This window comes from Dermacentor albipictus, chromosome 9, assembly GCF_038994185.2.
Source record: "Dermacentor albipictus isolate Rhodes 1998 colony chromosome 9, USDA_Dalb.pri_finalv2, whole genome shotgun sequence".
Classification (NCBI taxonomy): domain Eukaryota; kingdom Metazoa; phylum Arthropoda; class Arachnida; order Ixodida; family Ixodidae; genus Dermacentor; species Dermacentor albipictus.
The window spans coordinates 2,678,699-2,693,817 of record NC_091829.1 but is presented as its reverse complement, the minus strand read 5'-3'; the positions used below and the strand labels follow the sequence as shown (position 1 = coordinate 2,693,817).

Genomic DNA, 15,119 nt, shown 5'->3' with positions numbered 1-15,119 from the left:
CAATGTCCTCCTCGCCCGCCGCTCCGTGCAGAGTGGCGAAAGCCGCGGTATGGTGGCTAGTATGGTGGCTATGGTGGCGCGAACGCCCGTATGTTCGCGGCAAAAACGCGCTCCTTCGATTCATGCCGCCACTACAGTGGCCGTAGTCAGCACTGCGATGTCTGCCCTAGCCTTTCCGGCTCTGTCCCCCGCTATCTGTGCATGCGCACGCGTGATTCTCGTCTTCGCGTTTCGACGTTGCGCGCATGCGATTTTCGCGGTGTTTTCCTGGGTGGTGAACGTTCACGGTGGGCTCTTTCCCGGGCTGACAAATCTCTTGACGAGAAAGCGGCCCTCTGTGAGCTTCACTTCCAGAAACAATACATTGTGCGGCACTCCACGCACATGGTCAACGGCGAAACAGTCAAGATTCCCCGTGATCGACCCGCGCCTACAAGCGACGCAGTGCCAAGAATTTACCCAAATACTCTATAGCATCTCTCCAAGAGGTGCGGCGGAGCTCCAGGAAAGCAGCCCTCACCACTGCTGTTGACAGGGGAGGACTTTTGTATCCGTCAGATCAGCTGAGTGCACTGGTGACATCATCGGAGAACACTTTCACCCTCTGCTTTACTGTGAAGCAAGTAAGAAGCGACAGCTTTATGGATCTGGTATCTTTTATCCACCTTACCAAACTGGACCTTGTTGGCTGCCCTGAACACAAAACAGCACTTATGAATATAATGCTCGCATGGCTCGCATGGCTCGCATATAGTGCTCGCATGGCTCCATTTCTACGTCAATTCTCAGAACGCGAAACAGGATGAAACGCGGGAGCGAATGAAAATGCCAAAACTGCGTCGAGTGCAATGAATAGTGTCTCGACACCCTTGCTACAAACTTTTTATCAGTGACATTTAGTTTCAGTTACGTGCAATTTCTCTGTGATATGTGCTGAGAAGTCCTATTTCCTGAATACAATATACAATAAATGTCGTTTTGGCAACCTGGACTTGGTTTCCGAGGTTCGTGACTGTTTCTGTTGGGCTGCTCCATTAGTTGGAGGTGGTCATCGTGAACTCTTGTATCGTATGAGAATCACGAGTTTCCTCCCTATCAAGTGCGGTGCGATAATCAATTACTCTCAAGAGCTGAAACTGCATGTATAACTTTATTCACTGTAGACCTTTAGGTGCTCACTTGTGACTTACTGGCGCGGAAACACGCGTCGTGAGCTTACGTAAATGCGGCTTCCTTGACGCGCGGTGACGCATGAGCGCTGCCCGCGGCCAGCCTGGCCCAGAGTTTTGAGTAGCACGAACCATCGAGTTCCTCACTATATTACCTATCTGGCGCTGCTGCGCTGTCGTATGCATGGGGATGCCGGTATATTGTGACTTCGGATTGGCATCGTTCTCGGAGAGCCAGGCAAGCACCGTTCCGTCGGTCACAATGATTCGTTTTCTACTAAAACAGCACGTAAAAAGCTGTTTGAGCTTTATTATTACACAAAAACATGTTTTGTTTAACTATGAGAACTTGTTAGTGCATGTACAATTATGTGATACATAAGAAGTATCAGCGGGCCGCTAAAGTTGGAGGACAGATGACAAGATTCGCACTCGCTTTGAATCATTTTGTCGTCTGCTGCTTTTATTCGCGTGGCCATGCATTGTAGGTGAGTCAAGATGCAATATGCGTGAATAGAAACATTTTAGGATGATTTACTTTCGCTTTAAGAACGCGTTATTTGTGTAGCCAAATCCACGTTCTAGACGAAGCCTCTTACAACACCAGCCAACACGAGCCTCACAGACATACCGTCTAAAGCCCCTGCATCCACGCGCCACCGCCGCTTTCTTAAGTAGCGACAACCTTTGTTGTGCGCCGCCTTTTCCCCTCACACGAAATCCGGTTCCGGTATTTCCGGTTCCGGCATTTCCGGTTTAAAAATTTCCGGTTCCGGCGTTTCCGCTTCCTGGAGTTGCGCTGCGGGAATTTCCGCTTTGGCTGCTGTTAGACGATGGTGAGACGCCTGCGCGTGCTTAGCAGAGCTGTGGCAGTCACCATAAGAAGAATGCAAAGGGGACAAGCTGTTGTGTTCCGCTGAAGTAGTAGTTCGCGGTCACTGTTTTCCAAATGCACGAAAAACGGCAATGGTCTCCAAGCGGCCAGGCACTACATTCCACTGTACGTTGTCGCTCGTGCCACAACCGGTCGCAGGTTGACGCGAAGTAGCGAACGCGAGCAGATCGCTGGTTACAATTTATTCCAGGGTTTTACGCGCCAGAACAACGATATGGTTATAGGCACGCCGTAATTGGGACTCCGAATTAATTTTGACCGGCTAGGGTTCTTTAACGTGCGCCCAGTGGTCGGGACAGGGGTGTCTTCGCATATCTCCCCATCGAAATGCGGCAGCCGTGGCCGCGATTTGATCCCGCGACCTGCTGCGATCAATCCGTCTGCGCGTACTTTGGTCGCTCTGGGCCAGCGGTGGCTGTCGGAGCGCGCTGGAAAGAGAAAAAATATATATATAAAAGCTCGACGCGTGCTTCCACGTGACACAGATTAGCCAATGGAGGAGCGGAGGAGGCTGGGCCGACAGGAGGCGTGGAGGAGGTAACGCCGGAGAGAGCGGGGTGGCGGAAAGATCTAAGAATGGTACTACTATAGTGTGCTATAATTCTAGTGCACTATAAACGTTACTCTTTAAAAATTGAGGGGCTTTAGCGGGTGGATGGATGTTATGAGCGTCCCCTTTCGAGCGGGTCGGTGGGTTGCGCCACCAAGCTCTTGCTACTATACTGCTTAATATCCTTTCTAGGTTAAACAATGAAAAAAGAAAACAACACACTGAACTACCACGCCCAAATTTTCTGATCCCCTATTGCGAACTGTGCTTTTTGTACGTCTCCGTCTTTTGTCGTTTCCCTACTTTTCTTCCACCAATCCTCCAATCGCCTCTTACTAATGTTTGTTGCGGACATGTTTGCTTTACCACTGCTCCCGCTGAACCCAAGGGCTTCAAGGAGGCCAGTGGTGCCTAAATCGACCGCTGGGTAGACGTCTTCACATTTTAATAAAACATTCTCCGTCGTTTCCCTAGCTTTACCGCAGCAAGCACATGCTTCTTCTTCCTTCTTATATCTCGCTTTATAGGTGCGTGTTCTAAGGCATCCCGATCTCGCTTCGAAAAGTAATGAGCTTCCCTTTGAGTTATCATAAATGGTTTCTTTCCTGATTTTGTTTTTTCCTCTTAAGTAGTTCCTCATGGCAGGTTTCTTTTCCATTGCCGCCACCCATGAGATTAATTCAGCCTTTCGCTTGACCTTCTTTGTTGCTGTGTTGCCCACCCTACAGGCCACATGCTTGCTGGTAAGCTTCCTAGTTCTTTTCCTCCACTGTGAATCATTGTTTTTCCTGTACAGATACCTGAACACTCTCCAGCCCATTTACTTTCTTCCATATTCCTCAGCCGTTCTTCATACTCAATTTTACTGCGAGCTTCCCTCACTTCAATACTAGTCCAGCCCATATCACCCTGCACAGCTTCATTTGTAGTCTTCCCGTGAGCGCCCAATGCGCCCAATGCGAGGCGACCCGTTGACCTTTGGTTCCCGTCCAGTCCTGATTGTACCCCTGATTTAAAGCAAACAACTGCATTTCCAAAAGTAAGTCCTGGAGCCATTACACCTTTCCACATACCTCGGAGGACCTCGTACCTATTGTATCCCCATAGCGCTCTGTGCTTCATTATGGCTACATTTCTCTTCCCCTTTACTGTTATGGTTTTTTCCTTTGTTTCCATATATCCATTGCCTTCGTTTATCCATATACCAAGGTATTTATATTCTGTTACCCGAGGTATTTTTTGGCCCTGTATCTCCACTGTCTGTTCACTGTTTTCATTGAATACCATAACACCTGATTTTCTAACACTAAACTTCAAGCCTAAATCGTTGCCTTCCTGTCCACAGATGTTAGCCAGACGTTGCAAATCACTTTGCTTGTTAGCTAGCAACACGATGTCATCCGCATAAAATAAACTTGGGAGTTGCTGCTCTATTACTTTACCCGCCTGTTTGTATGAGAGATTAAACCCGATATTACTTCCTTCTAGCGCCCTCTCCATCCTCACCATGTACAGTGCTCACGGAATGAAACGCGACAGCGAGTATTTGGCAGAACCCAGCATATGTGCAGAGAACTCGAGAGTACCATGTCATGTCGCTATGAATCTGGTCACTAAAGGTGACTCTGACTCCGCTCTAAGTGTACACACCAAAGTTACGTCGATGTGACACGAACTGCAGCCGGTACAAACGAAAGTATGGGCATTAGTTAGCCCTAAATTGACGCGTTTCATTCCGTGAGCACTGTACATCATAAACAACAGCGGGGTAAAGGGCACCCCTGCCTCAGTCCCTTGTTGATATGAACTTTCTCCTCGCTCCTCATCCCTTCCCATTCAACGCAAACGGTATTTTCTAGGTAAATCTCTCTCAAAAGCTGTATACAATCGTTACCTAAGCCTTCCCCTTCCAGGATATCCCACAATATGTTGCGGTCCACGTTGTCGTAGGCTCCTGTAATGTCTAAAAAGGCCACATACAACGGTCTGCTTTCTGCTTTTGATATTTCAATACACTGAGTAAGAACAAACAACTTGTCATCCAAACGCCTACCTATTCTAAAACCATTCTGAAGCTCTCCCAAAATGCCATTATTCTCTGTCCATGCTTGAAGCTTTAATTTGATTGCCTGCATTGCTAGCCTGTATATTACCGATGTAATGGTCAACGGTCTATACGAGTGAATTCTGTCTTTCTCCCCCTTTCCTTTATAAATCAAATTCATTCTACTTTGTCGCCAGCTGTCTGGTATTCGTCTATCTTTTAAACTTCTTTCCACTGCTTCCACCAGAGCTTCCTTACTTTTTGGTCCTAGTTCATTTATCAGCCTAATGGGAACCTCGTCTAGCCCTGTGGCTGTACGCTTAGGAATTTTCTCTTCCACTTTCTTCCAGTTTAAATTTGTTAGCACCAGCTGCTTTTCCCCTTGGGTCTCTTTCATGCTCTGTTTTTCAACAAGTATAACCTCGTCATTGCCTTGAAAAGATTCGGCTGTTGCTTTTCGGATGTAATTTATTGCCGCTTCTCCTTCGAGTCTGTTTTCATCTTCGTCTAGGATATGTTGTTGTATTATTGTTGACTTCTTGCCTAATAATATTATGCGATTCCAAAATATTCAAGGTGCGGCCTTCTTTTTCTCACGTATTTCTGACAACCAACGTTCACTTTCACCTTTTAATTTTGCTCGCACCAGTATTTGAACCATAGACTTTTTCTCCCGGTATATTTCCCATTTACTGGTTACTTCATCCTGCGGCAACTGCGCCTTCTTTGCCTGCCTGTGCTCTCGAGATACTTTCTGTCGTTCAGCGATCGCTTCTCGTATCTCCTTGTTCCACCAGCTTTTCGGTTTCTTTTTTCCTTTCCAACGAACATGTTGGTTCTCTTTCCGTATTTCTGTCTTTATTACACTTATAAGCTCACCATATTCCCACTCTTTACTTGGCCACTTGTCAAGTTCTTCCTCAACTCTAGTGACTGTATTTGCTATTTGTTCAGCGTTCAAATTTGGACTGGCCATTTTGCTCTCCTTGCTCTCTTTCCCAACTACATATCCCATCTTCAAAATGATGCGTTTATGGTCACTCCCTTTGGTGCTAAACCCTTCCTCATCGATGACCATTTCTCTCAACTTATCATGAATTCCTTCTGTCATTAGACAGTAATCAATGGTCGATTGCCGGTTTCCCACTTCCCATGTGATCTGCCCTTCACACTTAGGCCCTGTATTCACGATCACAAGGTTATGTTGTTCACAAAGGTCTAGCATTGGCTTCCCCTTATTGTCGGTATAGCCATCTAAATCCTGTATGTGGGCATTCATGTCACCTAATAGGACTATCTCAGCACCATTCCCGAAACCCTTAATATCAGCGCTTATGCATTCCCTAACTCTTTTTTCTTCTCTGTGCAATTATTTCCGGTCCACAAATACGTAACGCCCAGCCAAGTTTATTCCCACTCATTGTACCTGATAACTAAAGATGCTCTTGACATTGTGAATTTACTCTTTTCCATTTGGCTCCCAGATGGATGAGCGCTCCGACTCCCCCTCCCTTTCTTTCCGACTTAGTTCTGTTGCACCCTTTCTAAACATAATTCTCAATAAGTGGCGGCTCTTTTGAGTCTCTAAGGTGCGTTTCTGTAACCGCCTACACCCCTATTTGTTGTCTATGTAAGTGCTCCTCAATCTCTGCCCACTTTTCCTTTCTTCTGCCGCCCTGCATGTTTATGTAGCCTATTGCATGGCGAGCTCTTTTTCTTGCTTTCCTCCTTTTTCTGTTATCGTCGGTGAAGGTCTTCTGATGTTCACCTATGGGACCTTCTTCATTACTATCTACTCTGGCCTCCTGAGTGCCCGTGGGCCCCCTAAAAAAGCATCAGCGTGACCACTAAATCGCCAGCCCACTTCTCGTGCTAGCCTGTAATTGAAGTGGATCCCGTCTCGTTTAAAACCACCACAACTTCTCACTTCCCTGTTTACTTCGACAACCTCGAAACCTTTCTCTCGGCTCATTTTCCATATCGCCTCATTAGCAGCTACTACGGCTCTTTGTACATGACTGTCACGTACAGGTACCGTGCACTCCACGATCTGCACCTGATGGGATAGCTCACGCCAGTTGTCCACCCCCTTCGCCAAGCGCTGGGCTAGTCCTGTCCCCTTCCTGTTTAGGACGTCATTTACGTCCACCTGCTACTATGACAAGGTTGCGCACGTGGGCATTTTCCGCGAGCTTTTCTTTTGCTCGCTCCCTGACAGAACATAGTGTCCGCCCTGGAAATGTCCCTACCGCCACTCTTTTGTCGCCTTTCACCCTCTCAGCAATTGCTTTTGAGCACCCTGCCAGGTTTGTGTTGCCAGCGATAATCACCCTTTCACTTTCTCCTACCTCTCCCTGCTTCCCTTTGTCCTTTTACGCGTGATTCAGAGTCAACAAGGGGCATTGTCCCCTGGGCTCCTGCTTTTTCCGCGTAGTGGCCTCAAGGTAGGTGCCGCTCTTTCCAGCTAACCCTTCATGGAATGGAATGCATATAAGCGCTGATATTAAGGGTTTCGGGAGTGGTGCTGAGATAGTCCTATTAGGTGACATGAATGCCCACATACAGGATTTAGATGGCTATACCGACAATAAGGGGAAGCCAATGCTAGACCTTTGTGAACAACATAACCTTGTGATCGTGAATACAGGGCCTAAGTGTGAAGGGCAGATCACATGGGAAGTGGGAAACCGGCAATCGACCATTGATTACTGTCTAATGACAGAAGGAATTCATGATAAGTTGAGAGAAATGGTCATCGATGAGGAAGGGTTTAACAGCATAGGGAGTGACCATAAACGCATTATATTGAAAATGGGATATGTAGTTGGAAAAGAGAGCAAGGAGAGCAAAATGGCCAGTCCAAATTTGAACGCTGAACAAATAGCAAATACAGTCACTAGAGTTGAGGAAGAACTTGGCAAATGGCCAAGTAAAGAGTGGGAATATGGTGAGCTTATAAGTGTAATAAAGACAGAAATACGGAAAGAGAACCAACATGTTCGTTGGAAAAGAAAAAAGAAACCGAAAAGCTGGTGGAACAAGGAGATACGAGAAGCGATCGCCGAACGACAGAAAGCATCTCGAGAGCACAGGCAGGCAAAGAAGGCGCAGTTGCCACAGGATGAAGTTCATTCATTCATTCAGAATTTATTTAAGACAACGAAAAGGTTGTCCAGGGTGACGTGGCAAAAGGCATACTTTGCCTGACGAGGCCACGCCACCCGGATGACAGGCGGCACCACAGGCTACAAAAATCAAGAAAGAGCATTACATAATAGAACACACATTCAATATTTTTTACACAATGCATAAGACATCCTTACAAAACACAGGCTTTCGGCGGAAAAACAAAACAGCATACTTCAAAGCACAATTCGACCATAGCAGTATTTACAAAACACACTAGTGATAGGTATACGTTCAGTTTTCACCTTTAAGGTTCATTTATGAGCATTGCTTTAATTAACATTTTGTATTTACGTATAGAGGGAGTGCTGCGTACAGTATCCAGAATAATAGGGTATTGATTAATTAAGTCAGGAATTTGCCATCCTAACCTCTGAAAACCGTAATTAGTGCGTACACGAGGTGTTTCCATACATTGTTTCCTAAGTTCGTATGTGCTAAGTTTAGTGTGATAGGTGGTTTCGAAGGTTATTTTGTCTAGTTTGTACTGGCGTAATATTTCCAGACATAATTTGTATGTGTGCAGTTTACTTATTTCTAGTATTCCATAAGACCTAAACAAGGGCCAGCAGCTGCGCAATAACTAGTAAATGGGAAATATACCGGGAGAAAAAGTCTATCGTTCAAATACTGGTGCAAGAAAAATTAAAAGGTGAAAGTGAAAGTTGGTTTTCAGAAATACGTGAGAAACAGAAGGCCGCAGCTAGAATATTTTGGAACCACATAAAATTATTAGGCAGGAAGTCAACAACAATACAACAACATATCCTAGACGAAGATGAAAACAGACGCGAAGGAGAAGCGGCAATAAATTACATCCGAAAAGCAACAGCCGAATCTTTTCAAGGCAATGACGAGGTTATACTTGTTGAAAAACAGAGCATGAAAGAGACCCAAGGGGAAAAGCAGCTGGTGCTAACAAATTTAAACTTGAAGAAAGCGGAAGAGAAAATTCCTAAGCGTACAGCCACAGGGCTAGACGAGGTTCCCATTAGGCTGATAAATGAACTAGGACCAAAAAGTAAGGAAGCTCTGGTGGAAGCAGCGGAAAGAAGTTTAAAAGATAGACGAATACCAGACAGCTGGCGACAAAGTAGAATGAATTTGTTTTATAAAGGAAAGGGGGAGAAAGACAGAATTCACTCGTATAGACCGTTGACCATTACATCGGTAATATACAGGCTAGCAATGCAGGCAATCAAATTAAAGCTTCAAGCATGGACAGAGAATAATGGCATTTTGGGAGAGCTTCAGAATGGTTTCAGAATAGGTAGGCGTTTGGATGACAACTTGTTTGTTCTTACTCAGTGTATTGACATATCAAAAGCAGAAAGCAGACCGTTGTATGTGGCCTTTTTAGACATTACAGGAGCCTACGACAACGTGGACCGCAACATGTTGTGGGATATCCTGGAAGGGGAAGGCTTAGGTAACGATTGTATACAGCTTTTGAGAGAGATTTACCTAGAAAATACCGTTTGCGTTGAATGGGAAGGGATGAGGAGCGAGGAGAAAGTTCATATCAACAAGGGACTGAGGCAGGGGTGCCCTTTATCCCCGCTGTTGTTTATGATGTACATGGTGAGGATGGAGAGGGCGCTAGAGGGAAGTAATATCGGGTTTAATCTCTCATACAAACAGGCGGGTAAAGTAATAGAGCAGCAACTCCCAAGTTTATTTTATGCGGATGACATTGTGTTGCTAGCTAACAAGCAAAGTGATTTGCAACGTCTGGCTAATATCTGTGGACAGGAAGGCAACGATTTAGGCTTGAAGTTTAGTGTTAGAAAATCAGGTGTTATGGTATTCAATGAAAACAGTGAACAGACAGTGGAGATACAGGGCCAAAAAATACCTCGGGTAACAGAATATAAATACCTTGGTATATGGATAAACGAAGGCAATGGATATATGGAAACAAAGGAAAAAACCATAACAGTAAAGGGGAAGAGAAATGTAGCCATAATGAAGCACAGAGCGCTATGGGGATACGATAGGTACGAGGTCCTCCGAGGTATGTGGAAAGGTGTAATGGTTCCAGGACTTACTTTTGGAAATGCGGTTGTTTGCTATGAATCAGGGGTACAATCAGGACTCGACGGGAACCAATGGTCAGTGGGTCGCCTCGCATTGGGCGCTCACGGGAAGACTACAAATGAAGCTGTGCAGGGTGATATGGGCTGGGCTAGTTTTGAAGTGAGGGAAGCTTGCAGTAAAATTGAGTATGAAGAACGGCTGAGGAATATGGAAGAAAGTAAATGGGCTGGGAGAGTGTTCAGGTATCTGTACAGGAAAAACATTGATTCACAGTGGAGGAAAAAAACTAGGAAGCTTACCAGCAAGTATGCGGCCTGTAGGGTGGACAACACAACAACAAAGGTCAAGCGGAAAGTCAGAGAAGCTGAATTAATCTCATGGGTGGCGGCAATGGAAAAGAAACCTGCCATGAGTAACTACTTAAGAGGAAAAAACGAAATCAGGAAAGAAACCATTTATGATAACTCAAAGGGAAGCTCATTACTTTTCGAAGAGAGATCAGGATGCCTTAGAACACGCACCTATAAAGCGAGATATAAGAAGGAAGAAGAAGCATGTGCTTGCTGTGGTAAAGCTAGGGAACTACGGAGCATGTTTTATTAGAATGTGAAGACGTCTACCCAGCGGTCGATTTAGGCACCACTGGCCTCGTTGAAGCCCTTGGGTTTAGAGGGAGCAGTGGTAAAGCAAACGTGTCCGCAATAGACATTAGTAAGAGGCGACTGGAGGATTGGTGGAAGAAAAGTAGGGAAACGACAAAAGACGGAGACGTACAAAAGCACAGTTCGCAATAGGGGATCAGAAAATTTGGTTGTGGGAATTCATAGTGTTTATTTTTTATTTTCTTATTGTTTAACGTAGGTAGGACATTAGACAGTATAATAGCAAGAACTTGGTGGCGCAACCCACCGCCCCGTTCTAAAGGGGACGCTCATAACATCCATCCCCACGTCCATCCGCCGCTTCTAATAAAACAAGCATAGTAGAAGCACTCAAGGGATGCCCGAGTTAGTTTCAATATCTCCCGCTAGGGGCGCCGTAATAAGCGCATTTTTTTCTTACGTGCTTTCTCCTACAATTACCGCAGAATGTTTATTACATAAAATAGGCCACAAAATTATCATTGCTAATTAGATACTGTACTTTTAATCAGTAAACGTATTGTTTTTTGTCATTATAAATGCAAACAGCTTTCAGCATCATCAATCTTTCACGTGACCTCTGGCAAAGGTTTAAAATTTTTACCGGTATTTTCAAGTGCATGGTGGCACGGATTCATTCGTTCGTACACTTAGGCTGGTTGCTTCTTGGTTGCTAAAGCTAGTTTATTGCGCTTGGATGTCTCGCGTTATTTAACTTGGGGTGAAGTGACGTGTTTGCAAGCGGACATGTAAGGCCGAAGGTTGGGTTTCAGTCGTGAGCCATGCATCTGCATCGAAACGGGAACCGTATTCTGCGACTGAGGACAGCAGTACCGGTGAGTCGTTTAATATCGCTGCCTGAATCCTTATGTAATATTGCTCTCGTTAAGTTACAGGTGGAGACAAGTTACCGAACTAGATGCTGCATTACATATGGGCAGTCAGGACCCTCCGTTGCTGTTGCCGAAATAAACTTTTAGTTGCGAATTCACGAAAAAGAAAGCGATATCGGAACGCGCGTCAGATTTTTCATCTCGTTGTAGCCGTAGCCATGGGTGACAGAGTAGCCTTATCAATGTATTTTTTTTTCAAGTCCGCCTGCAAGTTCTTTCGTCTACAGAACCGAATAACTCTTTGATAAACTGAAGCTAAAGCACTGGATTTAATGTATCAAACACTTGCACGCATGAAAATTCACCCATATTTCGTACCTGTTGTTTCCACAAATGTTCTTGCTGTTCAGTTTGGTTTACCTGAGGACATTTGTTTTTGTAGTAGTGAAGCGGTGCATCACGTTCTTGCAGGAAAAGAATGCATCATTTCTAATAGCTTCATGTCTTTCATGCATTTGCTTGTGAAAGCAGCAGTGCGATCTCTTCTAGTGTATAAATGAGCGCACAAATTTTCTCATTTTTGATCTTAATAATACTTACGCTGTTGACATGCGTTGTAGTTAGACAGACATCAATTTTATGAAGAGTAGCAATATTCATTTACCATGCTGCTAAGCACCCTAGAACAAACAGTGTACATTGGCATGTGTTCTGTAGTCACAAACGATTACAATGTATATGTCACCCCTTTTCGCATTTCATATTGCAAAGTTGTGGTTATTCAATTTCTGATGCAGCCAAAATTTCTGTTCCAGACATGCAGTAATGAGGACGGCACCAGTATAAAGCAACACACTCCACGCACTAAATAGAAGCTGCTGCCTGCTTCAACAAGGTCCTTGTGCGGTGGCTGCTACTACAAGGTAAACACCTGGTTCAGAAATAAATATACTTGATATATGCTGTATTGGCTTGCTAGTCTTCAGATATATGTAATTTGTTTGTAGCAGATGATATGAACGTTTGTTCGTATTTACAGTTCAGTATAATTGGTTCGAACATAAAAGAAAACACTACATGAGTTTGGATATTCTCTGCTGTAACTCATGTGTCACGGTTCTGCCCCAACAGAGTCTGTGCCGAGCACATGTTGGTCATCACGGGAGCCCCCGTCTTCACCGACAGGAAGGGGCTGGAGCCAAATTTCCAAGGCTGTTACACCACGAACAAAGAAGCTGATGCAGAATTTGTATGAGATATGAAATCTGCAGAGGAGTGTCAAGACTGAAAATAGCTTCAGCCATCATTCTACCAGCACGGATATTGGCCTAGTCAACGAGGTACCTCAACAACAAAAATTTTGTGTCTTCAGATGTACCTGCAACCGCTGAACAAGCACAGACGACGCTGGCCGAAAGTGTTCTGTCAGCTTGCCCTTCCTTAATGAGCTTCCTGGCCTTGTGAAATACCATTTGTGCCAAGTATAATTTTTTTTCAATGAATACAAGCTTTTTCATTCCACATTCTTGTTAAAGATCATTCCTCTTCCTCATCCAAACATTAAAAGTCAACCAATTATTTGCTCTTACTTAGTACCAGTCACTGTCTAGTAGCATAACATATCTGTAGCAGTATTTTCTAGTGTACGTTGCCATGCGCAATTCCTCTCCTGAAATAGCTGATACGGCATTGGCGTGTCTTGCATTAACATTTGCACTGTGTGCTATATAGCATTAAACTTTTCCTAATGTTTTTGGCTTTCAGTGCTTGCAAGGTAGAGTGGCTTCTTTCTTGAATGCAAGCTTTCTCATTCCCATATTTAATTCCTAGTCTCCTTCAGAATTGCTATTCTTACTCGACAGCCTGCGTTTTTGGCGCAAGGTACATTGAAGTCATTCATTGCGCAATCTTGTTTCGCTGCTGTCCGACTTGGTACTCGTCACTGTGTTACGTTTCTCGTATGTAGGAGCGCGGTCAGTTGAATTGGGCAACAGCCTTTCAAGGTAAGCATCTGCTCCTGCAGTCCGCACAGTGACATAGACTCCCTGTGTACACGCACCGTTATTAATGCTCCCTGTTCCGTCCGTTCCTGCTGCAGCCGTGTGCAAATTTTGCTTGTGGCCTTCCTCGGCCATGATTTGGCGTCAACGGAGGCTATCATACGTGATTACATGGTCCGAAATGTATGGGGTTGATATCCACATGGGTGGAAAGGCCTGCAAAATGGAGATTCGCACCAAACAGACCATGTCCACATTGAGAGAAGGTGGGGCACCAAGTTTGAACGACACATTAGAGGCCACCCAAAGAACAAAAAGAAACGTGCAGGTTGGAAAGGGGGTAACGCTAAAATGCCAGGTAGTTCATGTCGCTGTGTTGGCTATGGAAGCAAATGCGTGCATCACCCAATTGATTCGCAATGCAACTTACAGCGACTGTCGACGCAAACAGGTGGGACACTGTACAATGTGCTTGCGCACCTGGTTGTCGCTCGTTGCTAGACCTCCATGTGCGACGAAGGCAAGCACTGTGCCTGAAGCCGGATAGCTGAATGTTCTGTTAGCGACCCGTAGTGCGGGAATGCTCACTGTTGTCATGTGGATCTTAGCCAATGTAGAGTGTATTGTCTGAACCTTATGCGGTGATTGAATGCCAAATTTCATTTGATCATGGTTGCCGTGTTATGTTTCTTGGATGTGGCGACCTGGTCAGCTGCAATTGGGCAACAGTCTCACGAGGTAACCATCTGCTCCTGCAGTCCACACAGCGACAATGACTCCCAATTTACACACACCGTAATTGGTGCTCCCCGTTCGACGTTTCCTGCTGCAGCAGCGGGCAAATTATGTTTGTAGGCCTTCATCAGCCGTGATGTGGCGTGAACTGAGACTAGCATACGTGATTGCATGATCCTAAGTGTTTGAAGTTGATAACTACATGGGTGGAAAGGCCTCTGCAAAAGTGGCTGCAAAATGGTGATGCCTACAAAACCGACTATGCCCATATTGAGAATGTGAGGGCACCAAGTGCGAGTTACACCTTAGCGGCACACGAAAGAACAAAAAGAAACGTGCAGGTCGGAAAGGACGTAACGCTAAAATGCCGGGTAGTCCATGTCGCTCTGTTGGCTGCGGCAGCAGATGCCTGCGTCACCTGATTACTTCGCAATGCAAGTTGCGGCGACTGTCGATGCAAACAGGTGGGGCCAATTTGCTTGCGCTGCTGATTGTCGCTTGTTACCAGACCGCCATGTGCGACGACGTAAGTGAGCTCAGCGCATCTCGAAATGCAAATTTTATTTGTGCTCTTCTACGAGAAGGTGCACTGCTCTTCTTCTGCCAATGAAGTCGCACGTCCTGTTCACTCACTTGTGGCTTGTTTGTATGGGCGTCAGTAGAGGCTCTTTGGTCTCCTGGCAATTAGAACGCACCAGCTACGCGGCAGCCTAGGCAATGAGGCATGCCGGATAGGCAGCAGGGCGAGCACGGCGCGTACCAGTGCACGCCACTGGCGGAAAGCGGCCATATTGGATTTAGAGAACTGCACTTCCGCTTCCTGGTTGAGCAATGCCATCTGGCGTCCGCCCCGCTAAGTTCCATCCGCTGCCGCTGCTTATTTTCGTACCAGTGCGGAAGGTTCTGTTTCCCTTCTCTAAAGTTGGTTCTTTATTTTATGGTCTCCGGATGACCGCCACGTGCCCTACACCTTTGGTCCACGGCCGTAGCCTATGGCCTCGCTGCGTTTAGGGGAACGTCGTCGAGTCG

The 15,119-nt window shown here is 45.6% G+C and overlaps 1 protein-coding gene and 1 long non-coding RNA gene across 5 annotated transcripts in view; both read left to right on the top strand.

Moving 5' to 3' along the window:
• Positions 1–12,864, top strand: part of LOC135909220 (uncharacterized) — a 40,768-nt gene extending 27,904 nt beyond the window's left edge. Inside the window, exons 1-3 of one of the 2 annotated variants that reach the window (XR_011508628.1) lie at positions 11,229–11,358; positions 12,171–12,278; positions 12,487–12,864. This is a non-coding gene — a long non-coding RNA (uncharacterized lncRNA). Of the gene's footprint in view, positions 1–11,228; positions 11,359–12,170; positions 12,279–12,486 lie in introns of those variants that run through there. The other variant, XR_010566637.2, reaches the window with a different exon arrangement.
• Positions 1–15,119, top strand: part of LOC135909198 (ovochymase-2-like) — a 337,884-nt gene that overhangs the window by 160,722 nt on the left and 162,043 nt on the right. The gene's annotated exons all lie outside the window — the stretch shown is intronic.